General features: G+C 41.9%; 2 long non-coding RNA genes across 4 annotated transcripts in view; both read right to left on the minus strand.

Annotated features, from left to right (window-relative positions):
- Positions 1–27,849, minus strand: part of LOC147651191 (uncharacterized) — an 89,454-nt gene that overhangs the window by 700 nt on the left and 60,905 nt on the right. Inside the window, exons 9-14 of one of the 2 annotated variants that reach the window (XR_015274583.1) lie at positions 24,721–24,934; positions 13,424–13,499; positions 4,600–4,889; positions 3,940–4,247; positions 1,270–1,326; positions 116–251 (exon numbers count right to left, since the gene is read on the minus strand). This is a non-coding gene — a long non-coding RNA (uncharacterized LOC147651191). Of the gene's footprint in view, positions 1–51; positions 252–1,269; positions 1,327–3,939; positions 4,248–4,599; positions 4,890–13,423; positions 13,500–24,720; positions 24,935–27,849 lie in introns of those variants that run through there. The other variant, XR_015274584.1, reaches the window with a different exon arrangement.
- Positions 16,398–18,737, minus strand: LOC147651192 (uncharacterized). Of its 2 annotated transcripts, none has more exons than XR_015274587.1 (3): positions 18,472–18,737; positions 17,898–17,999; positions 16,398–17,798 (listed from the first exon to the last, which is right to left on the minus strand). It is a non-coding gene; the product is annotated as an uncharacterized LOC147651192 (long non-coding RNA). The 2 variants fall into 2 exon arrangements; XR_015274586.1 differs by having other exon boundaries at positions 17,898–18,021; positions 18,472–18,701.

Genomic DNA, 27,849 nt, shown 5'->3' on the forward strand with positions numbered 1-27,849 from the left:
AGCATTTTACATAATCATCACAGTCAACATTAGCTAGAGGCCTTCGCTGTGTAAGATTCAAGAGCTCTTTAATTATTTTCATCAACAAAGCCTGATGAAATAAAATACCATATACCATAAAATACCATAAACCAAACATTCTTCAGGTGCAGAGGCTGAGAGGCTGAGCTGCAGCAATGGAGCTGATGTTCCTCAGGTGCATGGAGGGGCACATCCAGTTTCCAGCAATGGATTGCATTCTGGATCCTTTCCTGCAGTGGAAATAAATCCAAGTCACCACATCCTAAATGCAGAAAGCACCTTGGCAATGACTAAGCCAAACTGGTGAGACTTAGCCAGTGCAATTTAATAGAAAAGGGAGTAAAACTCATTGTAAATAAAGGGCAGAAGTTGTGTTCTGGAGCAGGTCTCCAGGTCTGCCTTGGGCATTGATCACACATGACACAAAGAACCGGGGCATTACAGCAAAAATCCTTCATACCCTGCAATGAGGAAAATATTTGGCTTTGAAACACAACTCTCCTGAAGTTGCCTAAAAGCAGCACCAGCTGTAGCAGTCAACCTTTACATCTCCAACCCTGGATGTTTTAGGCCTCGTTTTCTCCCTCCAGGGACAAACTGAGATGAAGCCTCTGAAATTATCTCCCTGTCCACACTGCTTTAACAACCCGGATAATTTTCCTACCAAGTGTTACTCAAAAGCAGGAAGCCAATAAAAGCTAAGCTTAAATAAAAATGAAGTTTTCATTAGAATATTATAGGATTGGCAGCTGCATCCATTAATTTCCTCCCTCTAGCTACAGAAAGGTACCAGAGAATTTCCAGAACAGGCTACTGCAGGCTTATGCTTCTTTCATGCACTCAAGAGCTGCTTCTATGGAAAACCAGGAGATTAAACTCTTAATTTGAATTTCTGAGACAGCTGTTGATACAGAGGCAAGTTAGGAAAAAACCTCTCACTTTAGTGGAGTTAACTCTGCACCCTGTGGCTCTCCAATCAGGAAAATCAGGTTACTGCTGTAGTGCTGCTGTATTGTGACCTGAGTTCCTTCAGTGGTCTGCCCACCAAAACATCACAACTCTCAGACTTCCAAACTGTTCAAGGATCAGATCCTTCCCTGTCCAGTACCATCTGCCCTACCAGCTTACCCTTCAAACCAAAAGGGTGAAAATATCTATTACAAAATCCGAGCTCTGGAGTTTCAGGTGTACCTGTGGTTAAACACTCCCAAACCCGTGTACAGCTGAAGGTTTGGGGTTTCTGCCCACCTGAACAGGTTTTTAATGCTGTCTGTCACTTGTAGGGTGGTCACACCAGAGGGTCACCTGAAACACAGCATCACACAGAGACCTTAGCTCACCTGGGAACCAGAAAATGCCATGCTTTTCTATTTGGGGAGGCTTAGCACCCTCCAAATGCGTCTGGGCTACTCCTGCAGCCCCTCATCCCTGCCCTTCCCAGCACTGGGGAGCTCAGGGGAAGTTTGCTCTGAGCTCTCCTGCTCACTGCTCATTCCAGACATGAGAATCCACATGTAGAAATCTCCCACCCCATTCAGCTCTGCATCTGAGGTGGCCTGGGCACTTTGTCACAGATTTATGTTGGTAATACCAGAATATTACCAGAATGCCTCACTATTAGTAAAGCAAAATGTTACAGAAAGGGTGTTCTACAGCAGTAAACATACATGAATTTTAAAAATGTCCTGAAGTTGATAGTGAAATAGTGATTTTCTGCCTCCTTCCCCAGTAAAAGTCTGTGGAATGCACTGACTGAAGCAAGAAATTTTGCAGAACAGCTCAATGGGCAATTGTGACATTGAAGGCTTCCACGAGATGCAAAGCCAGGGACAGAACTGGGGTTACACGAGCTATTTGGAACAGGAACACTTTGCTGTAGTGCCTTTGCATTTCCTGTTACCCTTGAGCTCTGTCTGCCCTTGCAAGCCTTGCTGAGCAGAGGGAACAGGGCTGCAGGGTGCAGGAGTGATGCAGAGGTCCCACCACACTCAGTCTGAGCCTGGTGCTTCTCATCTGTTCCCCAAACTGAGCACCCACTTATGGCTGAAGCCATATTTCAATTTCAGTATTTCAATTGCAGTTCTGAAGCACATTGTTCTGTTTATGAGCTCCAAGACTCAGCCTGTGAATTGAATCAATGCAGAGTGAGCAGGGATGAGGGGAGACAATTCAGAAAAGCATTTCTGATCACACTGAAATGTGTGTGGACACCTCCTTTAGGAGCCAGCAGAGCAGCTCTGTGCAGGGGGGTCCCCCAGCCATGTGCAGAACACAACATTTGGGGAGATGCTGGAATGTGGTGTCCTGTTAGGATTGCTCCCTTAAAAATACACCCCTGAAGTTTGGGAGACACCAAAGTTCAGTTCTCAACTGAGCCCCTCCATGGAATTGCTACAGGATGAGTTTTAAGACCTGGAAGGAGCAGGTATATATGATTATGGGTGATTTTTTTAATATAAAGAATGTCATAAACAAGTTAAATTAGGTAACTTTATTGAAAATGAAGTATATGTAGCCCTACAGCTTCTGAAATGTCTATTTTATGAGTAATGTATCTAATATGAGGTTTAGTTTATGCATCTTGTCATAATGGTTGCTGTCTGGAATTATTGTACTATGAACCAATTGTTATTTATGTTACCACTGGAGACTAGGATTTTGTTAGTGGAATTTAGCTTCCAGATTCATTTAATAATCCTATGCCTATGACTTAGAGAGAAGAAAAAAGCACAAATCAAGATGACATTTAAAAAAAAAAAAAAAAAAGGAGCCTAGGCTGGTCTTGTAGGAACATCTAAATCCTTTCCCATATTAAATACCTTATCTCAGCAGCCATGCACCAGCCATTTAGGAAAATTAAAGAGGGAGATAGCAAAAAAGAGACAGCAGATGCTAAAGCAGAGTAGTTTCTAGTCACACAGATAATGAAGGGACTCGGCACATGGCCTTTCACTTTATCCCTGATTCAGCTTATCCTTCATCTGCTTAAATTCAAATGGATCAGGCATTATTAAAATGATTTTGAAATTAGCTGCTCCAGTTTCATGTGACTTTTTGGTGTATCCTCTAAAACTTGGTAACTCTTTGGGAAGATGGATCCTGTACACTTTTGCCATTTTAATTCTGTTTGGAGCATGATTTCTAAGCAGCAACTGGTAGCTAATACTTAAATAAAATTGAATTGTACTCGCTAATTCACACTGTGGGTCTTTCATCCCTTCCAGCGAGTTTTCTCATAAAAAAATATAGACTTCTTTGCTGAAAAACACCAAATACTTTGTGCAAGGTGCTGTGGGATTACAATTCTAAGAGATCCTGGACCCTGGAACTGTATTTTCCATACATATGTATTTCCATACATATTTAATTTTCTTTTCTTTATTATTGGATAAATATTCTTCTGACACCCTTGGAACCTTCTACTTGCAAGTTCTGAGAAACACCATATGTGAGCATGTATGCATGAGGCAATGATCAGCCACCCTGTGAAACATTTAAAACCTGCCTCAGAGTCCTGCTGGATCTCATGCAGCTCGAGGCACTGCCCAGCCTCAGGCTGGCATCTCCTGGCACTGCCCAGGCCTTGCCCATGGCAGGGCTCCCCATGGCAGGGCATGTTTGCCTCCCCAGGGAGAGCAGTCTTTGAGAATTCTGCATTCCCTCTGATTTCTATAGAAACAAACACACATTTTAACAGCAAACACTGCATTTTAGCACATTCAGAGAGATTCTTCACATTATTTACCCCAGTGGCTCATAACCTTTATGTCACCCTAAACCACTCCACTGACCAAATTCACATGGTCATCCATCTCCTTCTCCCCTTTCCTCCTGCCCAATTTAAAATCTGGCAGCGGGGATCATTTAGGAGATATTTGCCAACCTCAAGCACCTGAAGAAAACAGTGATGGTTCTTACCTTCCCATTTGGCAGCACTAGTGTAATTCTGATTTTGTGCCTCCTGGAATATTAACAACAGTCACATCCAGCATGAACACAGCACATTGAAGCAGCTGAGTGCTACGAGCTCCTGGCAGAAGGTGGTTTATGGTTTCTCTGCCTTTTGGCTGTCAGTGGCTCTTTGATGAGAAAGGGCTCCTAAATGAGCAGTTCTGCAGAGCTCCACTGCCTCGTGGCCTCCCTGGCACCACCTTGCTGTGCTCCACTGACACCATCCACAGGAACCAAGGATCCTGAGCTACAGCTCAAGTTATGTCTAGAAACACCTGCCAATGAAGTCAATGCCAGAGTTCTGCATTAATTTTTTAAACAAAATGCTGTTATTCCAGTTTAAAAAGGCTTAGAACCTACAGAACATACATAAAGACAGTAGGAGTCTTAAAATCCTTGACTTGGGTTTTGATTTGGGAAATGAATTAACACATCTTCACCATGCAGACTGTAAAAATATTTGCAAAAATTGGCTTTGTAGCCAAGTTAACTCAAGTGCAGCTTTGCCTTTCACCAGGCAGAGCAGCTCTTTGTTATTCTTGCACGGAGATGAAATGGATAGCTTAAACATCAAAACAACACAGCCTCACATTCTGCTCACACATCTCTAACAATGCTTCTTCCCACCTGTAGGTCACCAGCTCAGAGGTGAACAGGTCATTTCTGTCACTCCTCCAAACCTAAGACAAGAAATCCTGGGTGCTTAAAGGTTTTTTAGATCAGCTTTTTGGAGTCAAAGTTCCCCACCACAGGTGCGTGCCTCTATTGTCACTAATTGCTGCAAAGACGTGGATTTCTTCTTCAAGTAACAGACTTTGAAGTTGGCTCAGGCACTTCCCTGCTGCCTTCCTGCAAGTGTATACTGAGGATTAAACAGTGACAACACTGCTCCAGCGAATTCTCTGTACCACCTGATCCTGCAGATGCAAAGAGAAGAACAGCAGAAGTCACTGTGAATAATCACTGCCTAAAGCACTCTGTAAAAAATGAAATTGCAGGAATTGTCTGGGTTTTGAAGGAGAAAACTATGAAGGGCACGATGCCTTTGTTAATTAGAAATGTGTGCACTTCAGAAAGCTTTTGTAATTTTTACACAGTCCTGGGCTGAACAAAATAGTTTTAAGGCACTTGCTTAGAACAGAGGTGTTACCTTACTGAAGTAAGAAGGTTATGAATGGTTCAAAGATTATAAAAGGTTCAAAGCTCTTCTCCTGCAGGCTGACACTGAGCATTTTTGGCCAGCCTTGTGTCCCAGGAGCTCTTGGGAAAGATCTGTGCCTCTGGCAATGCCCTCCCCATTTCCAGGGAAAGCAGGATGAAGTCACTGTGTACTGATGTGGCAGGAGAAAGGTGAGACCAAGCCTTGCCACAAAGGCCTTAAACTGGAGTTGCCCAAGAGTGGCTGCTACAAATTGTGAGTTTAAATAGGAGAGTATTTGCCTGTTTTTCCTTCCTGTTTTCTCTCCAGTGAAATTGCCAGTGAGTACAGTAAATCCACTTCAGCTCTGTGAAGAGTTGAGAGCCAGACTTTGCACTTCTGTCTCCAGACTTTTCCAGGGACAGGTCTGGACCTGACAGACCCTGAGACATTTTTAGTAACACCAACACCTCCATCCACCCTGTGCTCCTTTCTGTCTTCTCTTTCACCCGCTGCAGCAGGAGGCTCAGTGCCCTCAAGACCGTGCAAATGACTTCATAGGCATCACTTGAGATGAATGGAGCTGGATTATATTACAGCCCAAACAACGTGCTTTAAAGACAGAGTGAGAGCAAACTGGAATATCACCTTTGGAGCTGCATTTCAAAGTTGGTAAGTCTAGGTCGGATTCTGCCACCTTTCTGTTGTCTGTTTCTTTAGGATGTTGTAAGCCTGTTGTAAGCCTTTCAAAAGGAATTATCTCAGGAGTAGAGGATTTATAAAAAGAAGTTATTATTTATGTAACAGCTGTAACTTCAATACTGAATCAGAGGGAGTTTTAACACGTGTTTAGACATGCATTAGTGGGCTCCAGCTATGGTAGGCTTCCAACAGCTCTTCCCAGTAGCTTCTGACATTGCCTTGCAACACCAGCAATGTGGGCTTTTATCAGCAGAGGATGTGTTCCCATCTCTTTAAATCAAACACTCATATTGCTGTTATTCTTCCTCTGACACTTTCAAGGCTGTAGTTTGAGATGCTATCAGCTCTCTTAAGCGCTGTAATTAACTCCTTAAGTTGTATGCTAATGAGAGCATGATCCTTATCTACCCTCTGGACACAGGCTCCACTTCACACTGGCAGAGGAGAAGCTTGTGCAGTCGAAATTATCCACTTTCCCCACTGCAAATGACAAGCTTTATGTGCTTGGCCTTTAAGATCCATACCCAGAATACCAGATGGAATTTCATACTTTCAAAGACACAGATTTAAAGTATCTACAGAACTTAATTCTGGGTATGTAATTATATACTCAGAAAACCTCCTCATAATATGGTAGGTGGCCATAATATTTTTCATGCAAAAATTACTCAAGGTTTGAACAAAATAGTGTTTTGTAGGATTCCCAAAGGGGCATTTCAAACAGGCACCGAGGTACAGGCTGAACCTTGAGTGTCACAAAGCCCCTGACCTGCCTGCTGGGTCCAGCAAGCTCTTACCCCTATGGATGGAGGGAAATAGGTTAAAAAATAGGCCTGCTTTTCAACAGCAAGGCCACCAGAGTTCATCCTTCAATTCAGCTGGGATGTTATCTCCTCTCTTATCTCGCCTGTGCTGTAAGTGAGGAATTTGTGTGCCATTTGTGCAGTCTTTTCCAAAACGTGTAAGACTAAGAATCATTAGGAATTTTTATTCAATATGAAGCACTCATTCATCAGAGCCAGCATGAAACACTCAGGAACATTTCTCAGGAGAAGATGGAGGGACTGGATGGAGGCAGAGGTGCAAGGAGCACTCACCTTCCCAGGGGACAAGGACCTGCTACAGACCACAGATTTAAAACCCCAGCTGGGATTGGAGCAACACGAAAAGAGAGATCAGAAAAAGACCCCCAAAGCCATTTACTGTCTTTGTTCCTGATCACTGCCCTCAGAAGGGAGGAGCTGGAGCTGAGTTCCACCACAATGTCCAAGTGGCTACAGCAGCACCTCGGCTCCACACAGCCAACACCACCAAACCTCCCGACACAAATTGTGTTACAGCTCCCTCCTGACTTCCTCACTTCACTAAAAGCGACTTTTCCTAGAAATAATATTGCCAGACTAAAGCTCTCCACCAAAATGGTCATTTCACAGCTGTTCTGTTCAACTGATGTTTTGAAATGAAGACCCAATTCTTCTATTCAACATTGCCTCAAAAATTCAGCACCTTCGACCTGCCTGTGTTCAAAGCACAAATCTCAGTAAAATTCTCAGTACCAGTACAAAGAACTCTGAATGTACAAGTTATGCTGTGTTACTCTCTTCACAGTCTTTTGAACTTTTATACCACACAAGGAAAGTAAAAATTTTGGTTCTAACCAGCTGAAAAAAATTGAATTTCAAATTTATAACTTAATTCCTAAGAAATGTGGGATGAATTCTGATAAATTTTTATCCTCCTTCATAATCCAATTATGGAATAGCTTGGTTCCACGTTGTTCAAATCATAATCCATATTTCTAACACCTACAGAGTGAAAGAAGTGAAGTACTTTATTGCTGTGCCAGCTCACTGAGTAACACAGATAAGTGAGAACAAACAACAGATCCTGGTGTACAAAACCTGAGTGAATGAGATACAAATCCAGCACTCAACTGAGTATTCAAAGTCAATAAAAATGATTGAAAAACCAACGTATGGATTGAAACAAACACACTGGGACATAAATCTGTCCTGCATTCAAACTGGATTGCAAAACAATTCCTCATCCTACATCTCACAGTGACTCAGCCCAACACTGCCACTTTTTAGGAAATGTGAAACCATTAATTGCTTTATCTGATGAACTAGAGTCCTGCTAATGACTTATCAATTATCACAAGGCTTATCTTTCAGCTTCTTATTAACCAAAGATGTTCTGGAACAGACTGTCCTTGGAATTGCTTAACATAAGGACACCAGACCACTGGAGGGGAAGCAAAAAGCATTTTGTGTTCAAAACACCCAAACACCACAGCATGAACATTCCAGGGGGGGGAAAAAAAAAAAAAGAAAGCCAATGTGGTTATTTTTCAGCCACATCAGAATCACTTTTGTACTTAATTCTGCTTACCACCTTCACTTTTGGGATAACTGCTCCTCAGTGTGATTAGATACAGGAAAACAGGTTTGTGGGGCTTGATGGTCCCTTATTAGTTCAGCCAACATCTCTGGAACAAAGTGAGGGGCTGAGTAAAACACAGAGCCCTCTCCAGCAAAAGCTCCAAAGGAAAACTTGTACTCCCTGCTGGGGCAGGTGCTTTGAAACACCTCAAGTTTGACATCAGGAGGTTCCTACCTCACACCAAGGGGGGTGACAGTGCTGGAATATTGGTTTCACTTAGAAGCAAGTGCAGAAGGACTCCACCAGGTAAACAGACAGGCAATTGATGCAGCTGTGGGGTCCACACCTAAAACTGCTTTGAGGAAGAGTAGGACAATGTATGGAGATAAAAAAATAACTCTAAAAGGAAGTTTTAATGCTAAATCTTCAATGCAAGAACTGGTAAATTAGACATCAGAAAAGGTACATGCCCTGTCAGGAAAATCAGCAATTAACAAATCTGATTTCCCTGGCTTTGCCCACTGCTGAGGCAGGCACTAGGAAAGCTGTGGTGCCACCAAGAGAGACTTCAGCTCTTCACACTGCCATTTTCAGCAAAAGGGCTGCATAGATGAGTAAGTGCACAGGCAAGATTAATAATAATATGAGGCCTTATTACTGAGATTTAATTAATAAATTAATCTCTAATTTGGTTAACTATTGAGCACATAGCTATGCTTATTTAGTCCTTGTGGTCATCAGGAAGTATTTGAGGACACTCAGAAGACCTTTACCTATTCTGGGTGATCCACATCAATTCCTTTTTGTCAAAAGTCCTTTCTCTTTGCTAAATAAAAACCCCAAACAAAAACTCCACCCCATAAAATTCCAGACCGCTGTTGATGGCTTCTACAGTTGTGATCTTTCAGATCATAGTTGATAGCTCCAAAAATATCAAAAATCCCTTGTCCAACTCCCCTTGCACCCTCTCAGGCCACTGATCCAGTGACATTCCATTGAACCAAAGGCACACTGTTAGCTGGGGATGTTTTCCCCAGCCAGTGCTCCAAATGTAATGATGCTTTTCAGAATGCGTGGCTCTGGCTCACTTCAAGCGGTTTTGCTCCTTCCTTGACTCCAGCTGCAAACTACTAAACACATACTTTTTTAGGTCATTATGGCCTAATGTCTGTGGCATTACATTATTTCAGTGACATATCTTTGAACATACCGTAATTCCAAAAACTGCAGGTCATCTCTTGGGCTAACTGGAGTGCAGGATTTTATATTAACTCCATCCTTTGTCTCCATCTCCCTTGTTTTTAAAAAAGCAAACAAAAAAGGATCCCACTGAAACTTCCTTTCCCATTATTCCCTTCATGGTAATGAGCCTCATAAGCTTGCCCTATTAGGAAAAACCATTGCTAGTGGCAAAAAAGCACACCACCACTGGGAACATCCTCCATCCTGAGAAATCCTGGCCCAGAACCAGGCACCAGGATAACTAAAGCACAACATTCCTAATCAGAGATTCTCAGACAAAGAAACCTTGCCAAAGAAGACTTCTACTCCTCCCCTTAAAAAACAAACAAAAAGCTCCACACATGCACCCAGGCCAATAAAAAGATGACAGCTGTCTTCAGAGTGATGCTTTTTATGGTCTTTTGAAAAAAAGGAATCAAGGAATCAATTTTTCCTTTCATATCCTCAAGTTAATCCACTGTCCTTAGCTACATATTTATCTACTTACACTCTAATTAGCTACCAACTAAAATTCATCTGTGTGATTTCTGTTTGAGAAAGGAACTCTCCTTCTCTAAGTTGGGTACAGATTCTGCCATGGCAGTGACAGAACTCCACAATAAGCTGTCAGACACACGCTCCAAGGGACACATTCAGTGAAGAGTGCACAGAACTCCAGTTAAGGTATGTCAGCTGTTCCACAGGGCCAGTTTCACCTCAGTGGAAAGTGGGAATTCAGATATTTTGTCAACACAAGCTCCATGAGGTACTATTTCCTATGGGCTGAGCTCTTCCCAGAGCAGAAAATCACTGGTATTTTGCACTGGCAGCAGAAAAAAAGCATTTTCATTTGAACTGTGCATCGAAGGCTTCATTCTCCTTGTTTTGTATTCCTCCTGCAGTAAGGATTTTTTCCAGCAGCAAGCAAGCAAGCACAGCATAGGGAGTTTTGTCTCCACATCAGTTTTTCATACCTCCTAGTTTTCACCATGCCTAACCATTGTCAGATTCTCCCAGACACAAAACTGAAGCTTCCTAATTTTAGTAAGGGGAAGGACATCAGCACTTCTTACATCCTCCAGCACCCAGCAAGGAGAGAAAACACAGCCATCAAACCAGCTCAGGGAAGCACCTCATCTGGGCAGGATTGGAAGGTCAAGAAAATTCCAGATTTTGTTCCCCACCATCCCTTTTCCATACCCCCATGCACATACACACACACACCTGAAAGGAAACCGAGGGGAAAAAAAAATCACATTATTCCAGAAGGGAAATTTCCATGTTGCCACCAAACCCAAAGTCCTGCAGAAGCCTCAGGGGAGGGGGTAGGAGAGTCAGGAGAGGAGGATGTGGCAGAGGGAGACAGTGGTCTCAGGACATGCCAGAGGGGGACAGTGGTCTCAGGACATGCCAGAGGGAGACAGTGGTCTCAGGAGGACATGCCAGAGGGGGACAGTGGTCTCAGGACATGTCAGAGAGGGACAGTGGTCTCAGGACATGCCAGAGGGAGACAGTGGTCTCAGGACATGTCAGAGAGGGACAGTGGTCTCAGGAGGACATGCCAGAGGGGGACAGTGGTCTCAGGAGGACATGCCAGAGGGAGACAGTGGTCTCAGGACATGTCAGAGGGGGACAGTGGTCTCAGGACATGCCAGAGGGGGACAGTGGTCTCAGGAGGACATGCCAGAGGGAGACAGTGGTCTCAGGACATGCCAGAGGGGGACAGTGGTCTCAGGAGGACATGCCAGAGGGGGACAGTGGTCTCAGGAGGACATGCCAGAGGGGGACAGTGGTCTCAGGACATGCCAGAGGGGGACAGTGGTCTCAGGACATGTCAGAGGGGGACAGTGGTCTCAAAGAGCCTCCTGCATGGCAGCAGAGCTGGAGCCAAGCTGTTCTCTACACCGGCCCTGTGGAAAGCTGAGCTCTCTCCAAAAGACACTTTGAAAAAGCCTCTGTCCCCAGTTCCTGGTTCCTTTTCCAGCATGCTGGCTGCTCTGGCACTTTTGGCTCCTGGCACTGGACAGGTCTGGCAGGGCTGCTCACTCCCCAGGCAGCCCTTGGTGCAGGGTGAGCAGCTTCAGCAAACACACAGGCTCCGGGTGCGTCTCCAAACCAAACCCAAACATCTCGAGATTCTTCCTTCCCTAACTCCAAACACATTTGATATGCTCAAACATGCATTGTATTCTGGCAGGGATCAAATGGCTGTTTTGCTGTTCCAAATAATCAGATCTATTTTGCTGGATGATTAACAGAAGTATTGCTCACCCAGAGCAATCAAACTTTCATTTACATGTTTGAGAGCCTGATCTGCAGTCCCTGGAGTCCCTGGGACTATTTCCAGTCACTTTGACAGACCTTGGATCTGGCTTTAAGCAATTTTTTCCCCTAGATATATTCATCCATTGAGGACTTAGCCCAGTACTGACTTTTTCACACTGGAGCTAAAGAATGAATAGACTCAAAGCTTCTTGTAAGGCCGGATATCACTAGGTAAATTGAACACAGAGGCTTGTTTTCCTTACATTTGGTTTTGATGTTCTGTTCACTGAGCCTATGACTGCAAAGGTTAGAGATGATGCAATCTATTTTCCTTCTGCTTTTTACCAGTAGAATACTGCTCCTCTTCCTAGATTAAACACAGGCTTTATTGCACATTTATCTCAAAATACATGTCTTTGAAAGGTCCAAAACCTAACAGCATGTTTCACATTTGCTAGCAGTCTCATTTTTATGCTGGTTTTCCAAGGAGTGCTTCCAAACCAGGTTTGCCTTTCTGATGTCAATGGTGTGGTAATCCAGACTTTCACAGAACTAAATGCTGATCTTAAAACCTTTGTGAGGATCCTGGTCCTGCAGTCAGTGCTGCAGCCATCACCATTCCAGCATGAAATTAAAGACATGGCAGCTATGCAAGATAATAAACTCTCTCAGTTTACAGTTGATTTTACTTTGTTTCTATTCAAACTGAAGTTATGTACACTGGTTGCTTCCAGGGTTTATTTTATGACTACCTGGGGGCATAAACCTGCTGGTTTTCTCCTGAGGGCTGCAGAGTGTTGAATTAGCTGCAATATTATGTGCTATGCTTGATTACACAGGCATTATCTTAAAAACACAGTCACACTGCTCCCTAAGTGTGCTGACTACACACAGCCACACAAACTGCACATCTTCATCTTCCCAGTGCCCTCTGTGCCTTTCCTTTCTATAAATACAAAGCTGAAATCCAGTGTGTGCTGACAGTCCCTGGGTAAGCAGCAGTTTGCCCATGGGTTTCATAAACCAGACCTTTTTTGGTTTTGATTCCACCAGACAGTTTCCTTTAAGAAAGAGGCTATTAAACCTCATTTATTTTTTTTAGGGGAACTGGCATCTAACCAGTAACAGGTAATTTTATATAATTCTGACAATAAAATACAGTAGGATCTGCATTAGAAAATCAAATTGACACTGCTCTTACCTCAGAAGCTTCCCAGTTAGGGGATTTGAGCTCAGCTAGGATTTAAACCGAGGGTAGATCTGCCTGTTCATGGGTGTCACACGTTGCTGTTTTACAGCACTGCTCTGACACCAGCCAATTACATGGATTAATTGAGAGCAAAACATTCCTGCAGTGCCCTGTCCTAGGCAGCCCCTCGGTGCTCTCCACAGCTCTGCTCTGAATCCATGCCTGCCCTTAGCTTTTAGCCAATTATCTCCCTTTTAATTGGCCACAGTTATATGCTGAGTGCCTAATTATAAGTGAAATTTTAATTTGTATATCCAGCATCTATTTATAATAATTTTCACTTGTCAAGGGAATAAAGCTAATTGTGAGCAGTACAACAACCTAAAATGAGTTGTAAACTTTTGAATAATGGAAGTATTTTTGATTAATAATTATATTAATTGATTAATAATAATAATTAATAACGGCAGCTTTTTGATTATACGATAAAAACTTTGGAATGCTGCTTGCAAACACAACACGTTAACAAATATTTTGTTTTGCTAAAAGGGGACTTAAAAAGCAATTTTTAATTCCCCTAAGAAGTCTTCATGCAATGCACAGGACACCATAGCTAGAACAGGTTTTTTTCTGAAAAAAAAAAAAAAAAAAAAGGAGAATAATGGTAAACACTGTATTTAATTTTTAATTACTCTTCCTGTTTAGAAAAAGCAGCAATTAAAACAGTTACTGATGTGCTCCCCCTCTTCCTCAATACACTGCTCAAAGTACATCACTTCCACCATCACACTTGGATTATTTTCACAGCTACTGCAAAGCAAAGCTTGTTTACAAACTCACTATTCCCATGTAAAAAATAAATGAATATTCAGATGCTCAAAGAGGCCAGGGCTGAGAGCAAGCTTTTCACAGCCTTTCTACCTTGACAACAGTGAAGAATTTACAGTAATTTTGATGAGAAAATCAAGATTTTTTCAGTTCAGTCACACCCATGATCAAGATTTGAAAGTCTAAGTTCAGAGGAGGTGGAAACACAGGCTATGGGCTGGATTCAGTTCCTAAAGAAAGTGATGGAAAGGCTCTCCTGAACCTAAGAGTGCCTAAGAAGCTCCTGAACTTTTGTCCAGCACTGTACAGAAACATTTAAATCCCTAGAAATGGGCAAAATATTCAAGATTATTGTTTTACAATTAACAAAACACTGAAATAACACAATTGTTTATTACATTCAAAACTGAAATTAATAAATAGGTCAGAAATCTATTATTTCTATTTATTAAGGAGAAAAAAGAACAGAAACTTTAAACTGCAGAAACACTTAGAAGTGCTTTCAAAATGAGAGATTTAAGGACAAGGGGCAGTGTCTGATGCTCTGCAAGATTAAATATATCCATGGCTTCTCCCACTGAACACAAGTCAGACACTGCTTCAAAATCATTTTTACAAGTAGAAAGAGATACAAATTCATCTGAATCACTCAATAACCCTTAAAAATTAGTAGATAAATAGCTGAGGCATAGGAAAATTCAGATTCTTGAGGTGCTTTCTGCAGAACATTGATAAGTACAAAGATTTTACTCCCAACACTTTTGAAACACCTTTAGATTTTTATAGAAAAGGACAATTTCTAGCAATAATCTCCCAAGGAATCCCTGCAATATGTAAACAGTGTGTAATGAAGCTCAATTTAGCCCTCACTGAAGTCTCAGTCAGAATTTATTGAGTAGAAACAATCATCTGCTTTCCACTACAGCTGATTAGCAAAGGATGTCCTCATCACAAGCAGAGTAAAAGACACCACTTGTTCCCTGGAGGGGCTGAGGAAGGAAAGTGGGGAAGGGAAATAAAACAAGCTGCAGCCTCACTGCTCTCTCTGAAAGCACTGCCCCCCCAGGCTGACAGGGGACGAATTCCAGAGGAACCAAAACATTTGGTTGCTTTCTCTCTCCACTGCTCTCTTAGTAAATATTATCCTAAGTACCTCTTTGGTAAACACTGCTGTAAATAGCCACCTGTTCACTGCAGTGACACTGAAAATCCAAGTAGCAGCTCACCTCCTTCCCTGGGGTTTACATCGTCTTCAAACCCAATCTGCTTCGGCAAAGCTTCCTTTGCTAAAACACGGATTTGTTAAGTGCTAGACCTAAATAAAGTGCACATCCTAATCACCATGGAAGTTGCATTTTCTTAAATGCCTTTCTGCATCTTACTCCTGTATTTAAGAATGCATGGATTTTGTTTTTTGTGTGGTTTTGTCCAAGAGGACTGAGATGTCACTAATGCCAATCCTGACAAAAAGGGCAGCCAAAAGTTACTACAAGCCTTGAGGTCTGTGCTCTGTAAGGAAACATTCCAGGTTTAAGTTTTAGATACATATTTTATGCCAAAGAGCACCAGGTGCCTTCTGTCCTACGCAATTCATCTCAATTCAGTAGAAACACCGAGACTCCCATGGTACAAAAATGAGCTAATGCATTTAGCAAGCTGTGAGAAAAGGTACCTGAAGCTGTTACAAACACCAGCCTAACACCACCATCTAGCCAGTAATCACACACAATCCATGAAAATGGAACATTTTAGAGGAAGGCTTTCAGACAAGCCCAGCAAGGGCACCACAGCTCAGTTTCCACAGCATCTCTCCAGGCTGCCGTGCGTTCACCGAGCGCTCTTGGGTTATTTCTTGATGAAAGAGGCGACTGCTGCTCACAGCAGCTCCCAGGGAATCCCCAGAGCAGCATTACTGGGGGAACATCCAGGTGTTGCTGAGCTTGAACAGGAGAAGGGGCTGGGAATGAGAGGAATTCTGCTCCCCTGCCCACCCCTTTTGTTCCTCTACTTTTCTCTCAGCTGCAGCCACATCCCATTTCTGAAGAAGTGACAGACAGCTCACAAAACTCGTCCACCTGGCCTTTATCAATGGGCATAACCATAAAGCCCCCAGGACCTGGGCCAGATGGAAAGAAATACTCAGCAACACTGGCAAACAAAAGCACTTACACACTAAAGCCTTGCTGTTCCTCAGTGAAGTTTAGCGTTGTTTATTGACAGGTCAGCGCTAAGAGTAAATCATCTCCTCTAGGAATCGGCATCAACACCTCTCTGAGCACCGCTAATTGTTACTCTGTGTTTATGTCACTTGCAGGAAAACACAGCCACTAAATTACTTCACCTTCATGCAGCAGAGCAGCACCTGAAGTCAAGCACGGTTTGCTCACTCAGCATTTTATCAGGGCACAAAATGCGCTGCTCACGAGCGAGAACATTCCAGTGAAAACTGCATTTACTTCATGGTTCAGTAAGAGCAAAGTTGGGGAGCTTTTCTGTTTGTTTTTGCATCTCAACCATGCCAGTTGCTGAGAGGAGGCAAATTCAGAAACACTAAAATGTTTCCACTGAATTTTGTCACTTTTTCTTTGCCAGCCTCCCAGGCTACAAAGATTTCCTTTTTACCAAATGCTACTTACATCTTTTTGATTTTATGATAAAAACTTTGGAATGCTGCTTGCAAACATAACACGTTAACAAATATTTATTTTTTTTGTTGAAAGGGGGCTTACAAAGCAATTTTTAATTCCCCTAAGAGGAACAGAGGGATCTGGGAGTAGGATGGCAGGAAATGGCAGCAAGGACAGAAATCCAGGGAGATTTCATATTAGTGTTTATTCATGAAATGCAATGAAATGACACAAATGTGAAAGATTTGCAGGTTCCATCATCTGTGAGAGGGATGGCCTCATTCCACAGAAATAGGAAATGCTGTTGTTTACCTCAAAAGCTTTCAAGTATCAGTGGGAGATATTTTATTTTATTTTAATCAAGCCCAGGAAATTCAGGTTGCAAGTCAGCTCACATTCCTGTGCCTAATTTTGCTCTTTTTCTTAATTAAAAAAAGCATAGTCTCAGGAAGGATATATTGCACTAAAAATTAACCTAATGTGTAAATGTTTAACTTTTTCCCCAAAATATTAGTTTAGGGACAAGTATAAAACAGCAATCATACAAAAGGTACAAATAAATATTTGAAGAATGCATAAAAAATTAACTGTTATAATGTTTGGGCTTTAGAAATCAAAACAAAATTAGAATACATTCTTTAAAGGTGTTGATGCTCACTAATCAGACAGGTAATCTTTATGCTGCACATAATTTCAGACCCCAAAAGTATTTCTCAATAACAAAGGACCAATCTAGATGTTATTCATGTGGTTTCAGCAGGAATTTCATAAGGCCAGAGCACACCTCCATAAAGAGATAAAAGTGGATCATGTAAAAGCACCCACAGATTGTTAATCCCTGGCACTGAGGACACCAGTCTAGCCTTGGTAACTTTCACTCTCAGAAATGTCACGATAACTTGAAGAAGAACCCAGAACAGCTTTGTGTGAGACTGGCTTTTCTTACACCTGGTGATGCATTTTCCATCGCTGGAAGCTTTTGTTGTCCCGATGAAAGCTGTGAAGTTATTAGTCCTGAGAGTCTTAAATTAGTGTAGGACTTGTAAACTTCACTTTAAAGGGGAGAAAAAATTGCAATAAATCTGAAGCTCAGGATGAATTCAGCAGGTGATGCTGTTGTGTTAGGAGCCCTTGTAAAGCTGTGGCAGAGAGGAGCCAAACAAACCCTGAGCCTGTCTGGCAGAGTGCCCAGGCTGAGCAGCTTTTCTGCCCCTCCTGAAGTAAAGGTGCACACCCAGAACCCTGAGACTGTTTGGTGGAGCTGGAGATCACAAAGGGCTCACCAGCTCCCAGCCAGGTGTTTGTCTGTGGCTGTCCTTCCCTGTAAGGCACCTCCAGAGTCAGGAATTCAGGATGCAGGGATGCTTGGGAGCAGATTCCCCCCTGGGGACGTGGAAGGTGCTCAGACACAGGGGACATAACCCTGTATCAGTGGAAGGACAGTCTCAGACATTCACTGAAGCTCCTTCTTGCCCTCAAAAACAAAAAAAAAGAAGTGAAAAGCACGCATAGGAACAGATCTTTGTTAAGCTGTTGCTCTGAACACCTTGCAAACTGAATTAACACATTTTACCTTGCTAGATTAGAAGCCATTCATTGCTCAAACCCAATCCTTAGGTTCCTGCTGCCTTTCCTCCCTTGACTGGGCCCATGATCACAAATTCCCTTCCAGGTCCTGTGGCATAACAGAGAAGGAGCTGGAAGGAAAAGGAGCTTCTTCACATTGCACTGCTGGGATTTAAATCTGTTTCACTCTCCTCACTGGTTTGAAAAGTTGTATTAAACTTTCATTTTAACTTTGTGTGGTAGCAGGAACATTAGTGTAAAACTGAAATATACACCTTTTCACTAGAAACACTGGGATCATTTTAAGTTGTTATGATTTCCACATTTCTTTAGCACTCAGCATGTCTGAAATTTGGTTTTTTTGAGACCATCATAGGTAAAAAACGCCTGCTTTAGATAGATATAATGACATGACAAACTTTTTTTTTGCTTCAATTGTTTCAAAATACAGCACTTCAACTTCTGTTACAGTGAAAGAAGCAAACCTTCCCCGTTACCTGAAAAACAGATGTTGTGAACACACAGGATTTTGCTAGTGTACTAAAAGTATAATAAATAATAATAATAATAACTCTGCATACCTGGAAAGGCATCTTGAATGTTTAATTAACATTGCTTCCACATCATAAGGTGGAAAAACTCCTCAAACGATTTTTGTATTTTAGAATTTTTTCAGTTTGAAGAGGGATAAATATTCTGATACATAAACAGGACTAAATCTAAAAATTAAAATGTCACCCTAAAACTTCAGTGCACTCATTGTAAGCTGAAAAATAACTGAACTAAGAACCTCTGAGCTCACAGCTAGCCTGATGACTGATGAGGAACTTCACACACATATGTGCCCTGGTTGGGCTGTGATTATTCTAATTGGCCTTAATTGCCCTCAGTGGCCAGAGACTGGCTGTAGGCTCAGGCTGAAATTTGGGAGACTTCTCTGGTTTCACTGAAGAACTGCCCTGGAAAGCTCTGTGAGCCTCAGGAGAAAATAGGATTTTAACTCCAAGTGAGAGACTGGCTCTCTCCTGCCAGCCAAGGCTCTGTGCTTCTGTTCCTGGCGTGTGCAGGACCTGCACTGGGCTCTGATTCCTCCCAAAATCCTGCCTTTGCTTCAGGACATTTTTCCTCCGTGATCTGAGATCCTGGAGGTGCCACTGCCCTTCCTCTGCCTCTCTGCTCCTGAGATATGGCAGAGCTCAGCACATTTTCACTTCAGCTCACAAGTCCCTTTTCTTTCTCCTCCTGTGTCAAGTTAAATGTGTTCCACATTGAAAGACACTGATAACAGTGACAGAGTGTGCTCTGCTGTTCCACCCACCAAGAGCTTTGTCTGGAGAGGAACCTTTCCCTCCACAGACAAAAGTGAAGGGCACTGAGAGCAAATGAAACCAGCTCTGTTTATTGGGGCTGCTGCTTTCAATGCCAAGTTCTCTGCACAGGATTAAGTGCATTTTGCATGCAGCTGGAATATGTCACAGATACATTTAGGTCTTTGAATTTTAACATTCCCAGGTGATTTTTTTTTTTTTCTCCTTCTGTCTTAGTGCAGAAAGAACTCTGGATATGTTTTAAGTTCTCTCATTGCAAAAAAAAAAAAAATAAAAAAAAAATTAAAATTAATGCAGTATTATTGAAAATAACATCTATTTTCAAATTTAATTATTATGAAGCAATGTCAGCATAAGAAATGCTAAAAATTTCAGATCTTATATACCTTTTTTGAATGAAAGCATTTTGTCTTTAATGTCCCTTTGTCTATTCCCAATACAATATTTGGTCTTGTAACTATTTAAAGGAGTGCTGAAGTTCACAAATTATTTTGCTCATATATGCCCAGTTCTTCACAAGTAAAATGAGCAAAAAACTTCACCACTGCCTTAAAACTTTGCAAATTTTCTAAACAAAGAGGCAGCCATCTTCTTCCACGTGCTTTTGAAACAATACATTTGTTCCACACAAGGAAAGTCTGCTGTAAATAACTGATACATTTTATAAAATCTGGTGCTCACTTATGGCCTGATGTAAATCTTAGTGAATCACAAAAACATCCCCATTTCTGAGGACTCTGGATATAGTCCTTAGGCAAAATAATTTCTTACAGTTTTGTTAAAATATCCATTTGGGAATTGTCATGTTCTGCACGTTAACGTCAAGGGTTCTTTTAAATGTATTCTGATTAAGTTGGTTTCAGACTTGTTTATTGAATAATATGACTAATGGTCATATAAGAATTTGTTTGGAGCAGTTAAATTAAGAGATATATAGAAAACTTTTTATAGGAACATACACAAAAAAGAACTGAATAAATTAATCGGATGTTTCATATATATAAACAATTCCTATGCTCATCCTCTGGCCTGCCACCACTCAAGACCAGCCTGCTTTTATCAGCTATGTTTTTGTAGGAGATTAATAGGTTTGGGAAGCAGATCAAGATCCTTGTTAGCATCTGATCATCATTACTCTGTTTGAGAGCTCATTTAGTCAAAGAAATGCCCTGCATGCTCTTTCCCTTTATTTGCAGGCTGGCCTGAGGATTTTTAGGGAGGAATGGTGGCTTGTTGGGCTCGTCCTGGGTGTGTAGCTGGTCAGAAACTGGAGGCTGTGTGCTGATAAGGACCTTAGCAGAGTTCCTCATGTCTTTGACACTTCCATGCTGTTTTACTGCCCTGGCCGCTATTTGAAGTCAGCCTTGAGGACCACCCAGAAGTACCAGCTGGGGCAGGGCTCTGCTGCTCACATTCTCAGCAGAAAGGAGCTGCTATCACCATAAAACAAACTGTGCTCAGTGTTTGGCTCTGCCTATCTCTTGCTTGGTGCTGCAGCAATGTGCGAGTTGTCCTGGGCAAGGCTGGATGTTCTGGCAGCTGGGAGCTGCCTCTGCTGCTCCAGCAGGACTTTCTTTGATAAAACCTTCGGGACCAGGGGCAAGGCACACTGAGGGAAAGATCAAACCCTTCCCCTTTGGCAGTTTGTCAGCACAAGAGCTCGGTAGGGCACAGTGCACATTTGTTATGGCAGGTTTTTAATTACATCTTTGATAGAGCAGTGATAGGGTTCCATATGTGAGAGTGAGGCAGCTCAGCAACTGCAGCATCAGAGTTGAAACAAATTCAGGTCAGATCCTCACCTGATGTAAATTAACTGTTTCACTGACTCGAAGGGAGCCCTGTGTACTTCTCAGGGCTGAGTCTGATTCCGAGATTTTACTAAATTGTTTAAGCCATAAAAATCACAAAACCAACAGTCATTTTACATGAATGCACTTTTCATCCTAACCCTGGAGCTGACGATGTTGCTAAACTGTTGGTGAAATTTTAGGAGAAGCAGACCATGAGTTGACCTGTGTAAAACACACGAAACCTTGAAAATATGAGAAGGTTGTGGACTTTGGAGCTGTGAGGCTGAGCTGGAGCTCCCTGGCTCCAGCTGTCCCGGTCAGGAGGCATCGGGGTGAGCTTTGTGCTGTGCAGAGAGCAGCAAAGCTGATCACAGCTGACAGACTGATCCCACAGCAAGGACAGAGCAGGGCTGGAAAAGGCTCTAAAGCCCACAGGGGTAACAGAATTTATCTATAATATAATGTTAATAACTTATTATCCATAAACGACAACAAATTCGTTTGTATGTGTGTGTCTGTAAATTTTGGGAAACTGTTCAGTTCAATTTCAGTGAAAGGCATCATTGAAAATAATTTATGTTTCTAAGTAGGGTTCTGCACCAATCTTTAATTATAGAAATCGTGTGCTCTTCATATTATGCACTCATTTATATTCAGTAAGTGCAAATTGAATTTTATCCAGATAAAATGTTTGTGATAAGGCCATCCCACTGCTCCCTGCAGAGCCTGGAGTCACAGCACAGCTCCACACTCAGCTCCTGGGACTCACAGCTGCCATCACTGCCAAAGGCCCATGGCCAGTGCTCACCAATTTAAAAGCCAGTGCTCACCAGCTTAAAAGCCAGTGCTCACCAGTTCAGGCTCTCACTGCTAATTTTTGCCTACAGAATGATTTCAGAGAAGGAGATCTTTACTTTGAATGCCCTTTACAGCTCTCCTCTTCTCTTCCTCTCTCCACCCCACTTCCTTCCAGCTATCTAAAGGTCAAATATTGAGGCTCTTTTCCAGTCATGCTGAACAAGATGTTATGTTACTCACTGCCCCCAGTAGACAATAGGACCAGTGTTTTGTCAGTGTAAACCAGAACTGGAACTGGTGCAGGTCGAAGAGGCAGAAACCAAAGTAAGAGCTCTGAGTATTATTCCCACTGACTTTGGTAGGTCCCAGCCTGGAGACAATGATGTGTCCATCAAAGGATCCTTAAAGCAGTGGGCTCTGTGAAAAAGTGATTGTAAATCAGGATCCCACAGGAAGAACCAAATAATAAACGAGTTTTGGCTGCTCCATTAAATCCTGCTCTGAACTAAGATTCAGGTATGGGCCATTTTCCCTAGCTGTTCCCACAGGAGCTGAAGGATCAGCCTTACCATGGAAGGGAGCAGGAGCCCACAGAGCTGTGCCAGCGTGGAGAGCGGGGACACAGCCCTGCCCTGCCCTGCCCTGCCCTGCCCTGCCCTGCCCTGCCCTGCCGCCCTTTGGTTTGAACCCTGCCTTCTCTTCAGTCCTGCAGCCAAAGGTCCAAGGGGATAAAATGCCCTTTTGGGTATTTTACCCATTTGGTAAATGACAGTTTTGCATCTCTCTTCTCTGGATGTCCAAACCTGGACAGGACTATGGCCAGAAGTTTGGAACAGCTGGAGGGAGGGATGATGGCAAAGAACTTTTGACTGTTCTTGCTTCTATGACATTATAAATATGGGAATTAGGGGGGCATCTGAACCTCAACAGCTTTTGAGGGACTAACCTCAGTCTTCTGTAGAAGACTGGAAGGGAACAAAATACCTCATGTGTGTTGGTCTTTTGCAGGGAGAACCAGCACACAAAAGCAGTGGGCACACGTGTGTGACAAGACAGGCAGACAGAGGAGACAGAATGTCAGACTCATCCCCTCATTCTTCATCTGTGAGCTCAGACCACGACTTGGATGCCTGAAAACATGCTGAGATTTTAGCCCAAGGGAAGAAAATGACAAGGCATTGACCCAAAAAGGGAATGTTCGAGTCTTATGAATACTTTTGTCCTGTTTATCAAACAGAATCTTCAGCTTTTCCAAACAGAGTATTTTCATTTCATGCTTCCATTTTCTATATCCCATGCACAGAGAAAACAACCAAAAATGTCCTACAAGGATCAACAATATCTTGCAGTAGGGGAACAATTCACTTTCCATGCCATGATTTCCACCCTCAGGTTTGCATGGACAGGCAGTTCATGAGCACTAGGAATTAGTGGCAGAAGTTGCTTCATAGCTAATAAGCATTATTTTCAAATGGGAGATTCTTATTCTTTATTTTATTTATTTATTGATTTATTGATTGATTGATTGTATGTGAATTTATCTCCTTGTCCTTACTGAGCTGCAGAGAACTGGCCACTCTTCATCTTCCACTCATCTTTTCTTTGCTATTCACCTGTTCAAAACATCTCTTTAGAAGGCATTTCTCATCCTTTCCCTCCAAAGCAACAGCCTGATCCAAATCAGTGGCAAATGTCCCCCTGCATGGAGTTGGATTAAGTCTCTAATCCATAATGCTAATTCATAATAATATAATAATTCATATGATAATAATGTGTTTCATTATTATTATTAAAACAATAACAATAATAGTAAAAATAGCAATAATAATAGTAATAATAGTAACAACAACAACAATAATCATAATCATAATCATAATCATAATCATAATGTGTGTAAGCTGTTCCATAAGAGGGCAGAAGAGACAGTAAAATACACATTTCCAGAACATCTGTGAATTTTGCTAAGATCACAGGTGAAGGAGCACAATTTTTTAAAAGTACAAGTAATACACCAAGTAACTTCAAAGTTATTACTTGCCATGTAAAATTCACAATGTTGCTAAACCATATAAACCAATTTCCAGCTTTCACAACTTCAACAAAGAAAGAAATCACCAGAAAAGAAACATTACAGGAACATTACAAGCCACAGGGGAGGGAAAAAATGTGTCTTCCAGGCCATGGCCCAAGGAGCACCAGGACACAGGAGGGGAAGGGACACCCACCACCATTAAATCAGTGGGGCTTTTGCTCTATCCTTATTTCATCAGAGGCTATTGATTTAATAATCAATTAAAATAATTAAAAGAATTGATTTGGCCAATAAACATGATGATAATGACCATTCATCAGCCAATAAGGCCTGGCATGTGGATTTTAGACTGTGAAAGAATGTGTCTCATTTCACAGCTCGTCAGTACAAGAACAGGACTGAAAAAGGCTTAACCCAGCATTCTCTGAAGTATTCAGTATCATTCACCACTACTTGCAATACCCATCATGTTGGCTTCTTAGTGGAAAAATTCTCGAGTGATTTACAGTTTAAAATGCACGTGGAATGAATAATATCATTTCTGTTATTATCAATACTAGCAGTATTAGAAATAATATCATTATAAAGTAATAAATAAACAAATAAATGAATGCATATTTGTGCAAAATTAGACCCTGTATATCTAAAAACGGGACATGGAACACCCTATCATTTGAAATTGAACGTGCTGTGAGATTGCCACACTGAATAAAACAAAGATTGCTGAAGTAATGCTGATTTATTGGCTTAAATGTGTGTTTATTTATCCCCAGTGCCATGATGATACACAAGCAGCAGCTCAGCATAAAAGTGAATTCCTCTGTGGCATAATAGAAGTGAAGGAGGTAGAAAGGATTAAATGAGATAGAAAATGATTACCTGCAAGCAGCAACTCTTGGCACTGTAGAAAGGAGAAGGGCTCCAAACAGAGCCTGTGTTTGCCTGCAGATTAAAGGCTGCACACTTTGGGAGGGTCCCCTTTTGGTCAGTGGGAAGGAAACAGGAGAAGGAGCCAGTCCTCATTTTAGATATTATCTCAGCCAGGAAGCACAGCCTCTACAGAAAAGTCAAGGAACCTCTCATCAAAGCTGAGCTGAAGACATAAAATAAATAAATAAAAAGACATTAAATAAATAAATAAAAAGTCATAAATAAATAAAAAGACATAAAAAGTAATTCCTTTGCTGGGATCCTTGTAAAAGGGCACTGAGCTCTTGCAGCAAGGTCTCTTCTTCCTTTGTTCTTACAAGGGCTAAAGGGTGCTGGTCAGTCCCCAGGGGCTGTGCTGGGTGCAGTCTCACGTGTTTTAAATGGTTAAAATGGCATTTTGTTGTGGATGCCAGGGTGCCAAACCCGTTCCTGCTGTGCTCCATCTCCTCGTGGCAGGAGCTGTGCTGCCTGAGGGGGGTCAGGCCCATTCTCCTCTGCTTTGGACTCAGGTTCTTGCCCCCAGAGGGAGAGGAGAGGCTGCAGCAGCTCCTTCCCCTGCTCTCTGTGGTGCTGGAACAGGGAAAAGCTGGAGGGAGCTCACACCCAAGGTGAGTTTGCACCCCCAAGGTGATGCAGCTCCACCCTCACAAAGCCCCTCTCTGACACAACTTTTCCAGTGCATTCCAACAGACTGGTTTTGGTCTTCTTGTCAGCACTGCTTTGTTGAGGAGCAGAGGGGAAGATCAACTTCAACATCACAATTGGGGGTAAGTCCCCAGAGTTGCCTCTGAATTACCCCAAATTCAGCAAACAACTGGTGCTTGTATTCTGGAGATCAACAACCACCACTGTGATGGGAACTCAGCTGTTCATATTCTGTGCATAATGGATAAATTACTCAAATGACAAATTTTAGATGGTATTCCTCCAACACAGATTTCCCAGATTATTTAACTAGACATGTTCCCCAAATTTTCACAGTTCCTAATCCAACCCTTCAGCCCTCAGTAGCACCTTTAAATATTCCCAGCATGTAAAACACACCCAAAGAGCTCAAACAATTTTTGCTCCAGTTCATCTTTTCTCCCTAGTATGATCAGTTGAAAGCATATTAGGGAAGATAATTCTCTGGATTAAATATTCTAAACTAAATCACCAAAATGTTTTCAAGGATCACTGGTAAGAGAAGAAACAAAATGGAAAGAGAGGCAAAGCAAATGTCTGTAGTAACTCAGCAGTAAAGTTAAATACAGAAATCCTGAGCAAAACAGCTTGAAATCAAAGTTCCCAGGAGATCATGACCTTTGTGTCCTGTGATTTATCAGAATAGTAAGTCTTCAATGGAATTATCTCAGGATTTGCCCCACTGGCTCACAGCATCAAACACAGAATGACATTGGCAAGCCCCCAGCTGGTGTGATCTGCTCTTCCCAATGGCAGCACTGAGGGATTTCTGTGCTCAGAGCCAGTTATGCCTAATTGGCATAATTTATACATAACTGTTGCATAATTGTAATTTATGCATGATTGTTATGTGCTCAAGAAAATCATCTACAGGTTCTTGGGAGCAAGTTGGTCTTTTTATTCCTGATTTCTTAAAGACTCTCTTTAGAGAATTCACCCAGCCCCTGACTGCTGTGACTGTCCTGACTCAAGTTTAGATTTTCTCTAAATAATTGTACAGAAATGATAAATATTAGTGGGAAGTTTTGTGACTTTGTGTTAGACTGAAACCTCCTTTCTGGACCTTAGAAGGATAAGATCAGCACAGTCCCTGTGTCAGACTCAGATCTCCTCCAGTCTCTGGCCAGGACATCCCCAGAGGAAGGGATGTCTGTCCCAAATGTTCATTTATTCTGCAGCAGAGCTCCCTGGACCTGACACACAGAGTGTTAAACTGTGCAGGCACACTGGGATTGGGAAAATGACAGGGAAAGAACTTCTTCCCTATTTATTCACCTTTATTCAACCAAAGGTACACAGCAAAAGGACAAAAAAATACAAGTTTGCATGCAGACTGTGCTAAACCTGATCTTTCTTCGCTTTCTTTGCTGTTCTGTGCCAATGCTAAAGTTTTTGTGAAGATACAAATTATTTTACTGTAGCATGCTCCTGGTGTTCTTTTCAGATGTTCTTCATTTTTCTTCTTTCCCAGGCAGGATTTTTGATGGTTTTGCCTTTTCTCTGCTCCAGTTTAGGCACCAGAATCCTCTGTTAGATGGGTTAGAACCAGTTCCTTAGGCACAGAAGCATAATTTATGATGTGATAATTCATTGCCACACTTTGTTTTCTCCTTCCCAGCCTTTCTAAATGTAACTCTATGAAGCTGAGCAGGACAACATCACCTAAATAAAATGAGATGCATATAATATTTACTAAAAAGAATGTAAAGCCCCAAACCTGCAGACATTTTCATTTCCTCATAAATTTTTCCTAATTTATGAGGAAATGAAAAAAGTGAAAAATTCCATTTATGGGATCTCAAAGGTCACTATGTGAAAAGAGTTTTTTAAAAAAATGACAGATAAAATGATAGGACCTTGTCAGGTAAAATGGCAGAATCCTACAAAATTTCTGCATCTGCACATCTTAATTTTTATTTAGCCACGAAAGGAAAGCTCAAAAGGAACCAAGAGGGTTCAGGAAAGCAATCCTCCTATGAAAAAGAAGAAGAAGCTGAAAGAGGGACAAGTTTTAGGAATGAGCAGAGAGAATGGTTTCCCAGACACAAAAGATGTGATGTTATCTCATCTCATCCACACTTTCAAGCACAGAGGGAGAAAAAGAAGCTTTCAGTACTCTTGGGAGGTCTGGCAGATTTTCATTTCTGGCTCCAATGAGATTTTAACTTCCCAGTGACACACTGAGATTGGATAGACCACAACCACACAGAACTATTTTGCTTCCTCCAATATTAAATGGCATGTGAGAGTGGAAAGTAATCATAATGGCAGAATTAGTTGCCTGAAAGATTCACACCAGATGACCACATTTAAATGTGCTCCAGCTTGCTCCTTTTCATGTTTGTAGGGAATATGGATTGCACAAGCTAGAAACACAGTGTAATTAAACACAAG

This window comes from Cyanistes caeruleus, chromosome 10 (assembly GCF_971803275.1).
Source record: "Cyanistes caeruleus chromosome 10, bCyaCae1.hap1.1, whole genome shotgun sequence".
Lineage (NCBI taxonomy): Eukaryota > Metazoa > Chordata > Aves > Passeriformes > Paridae > Cyanistes > Cyanistes caeruleus.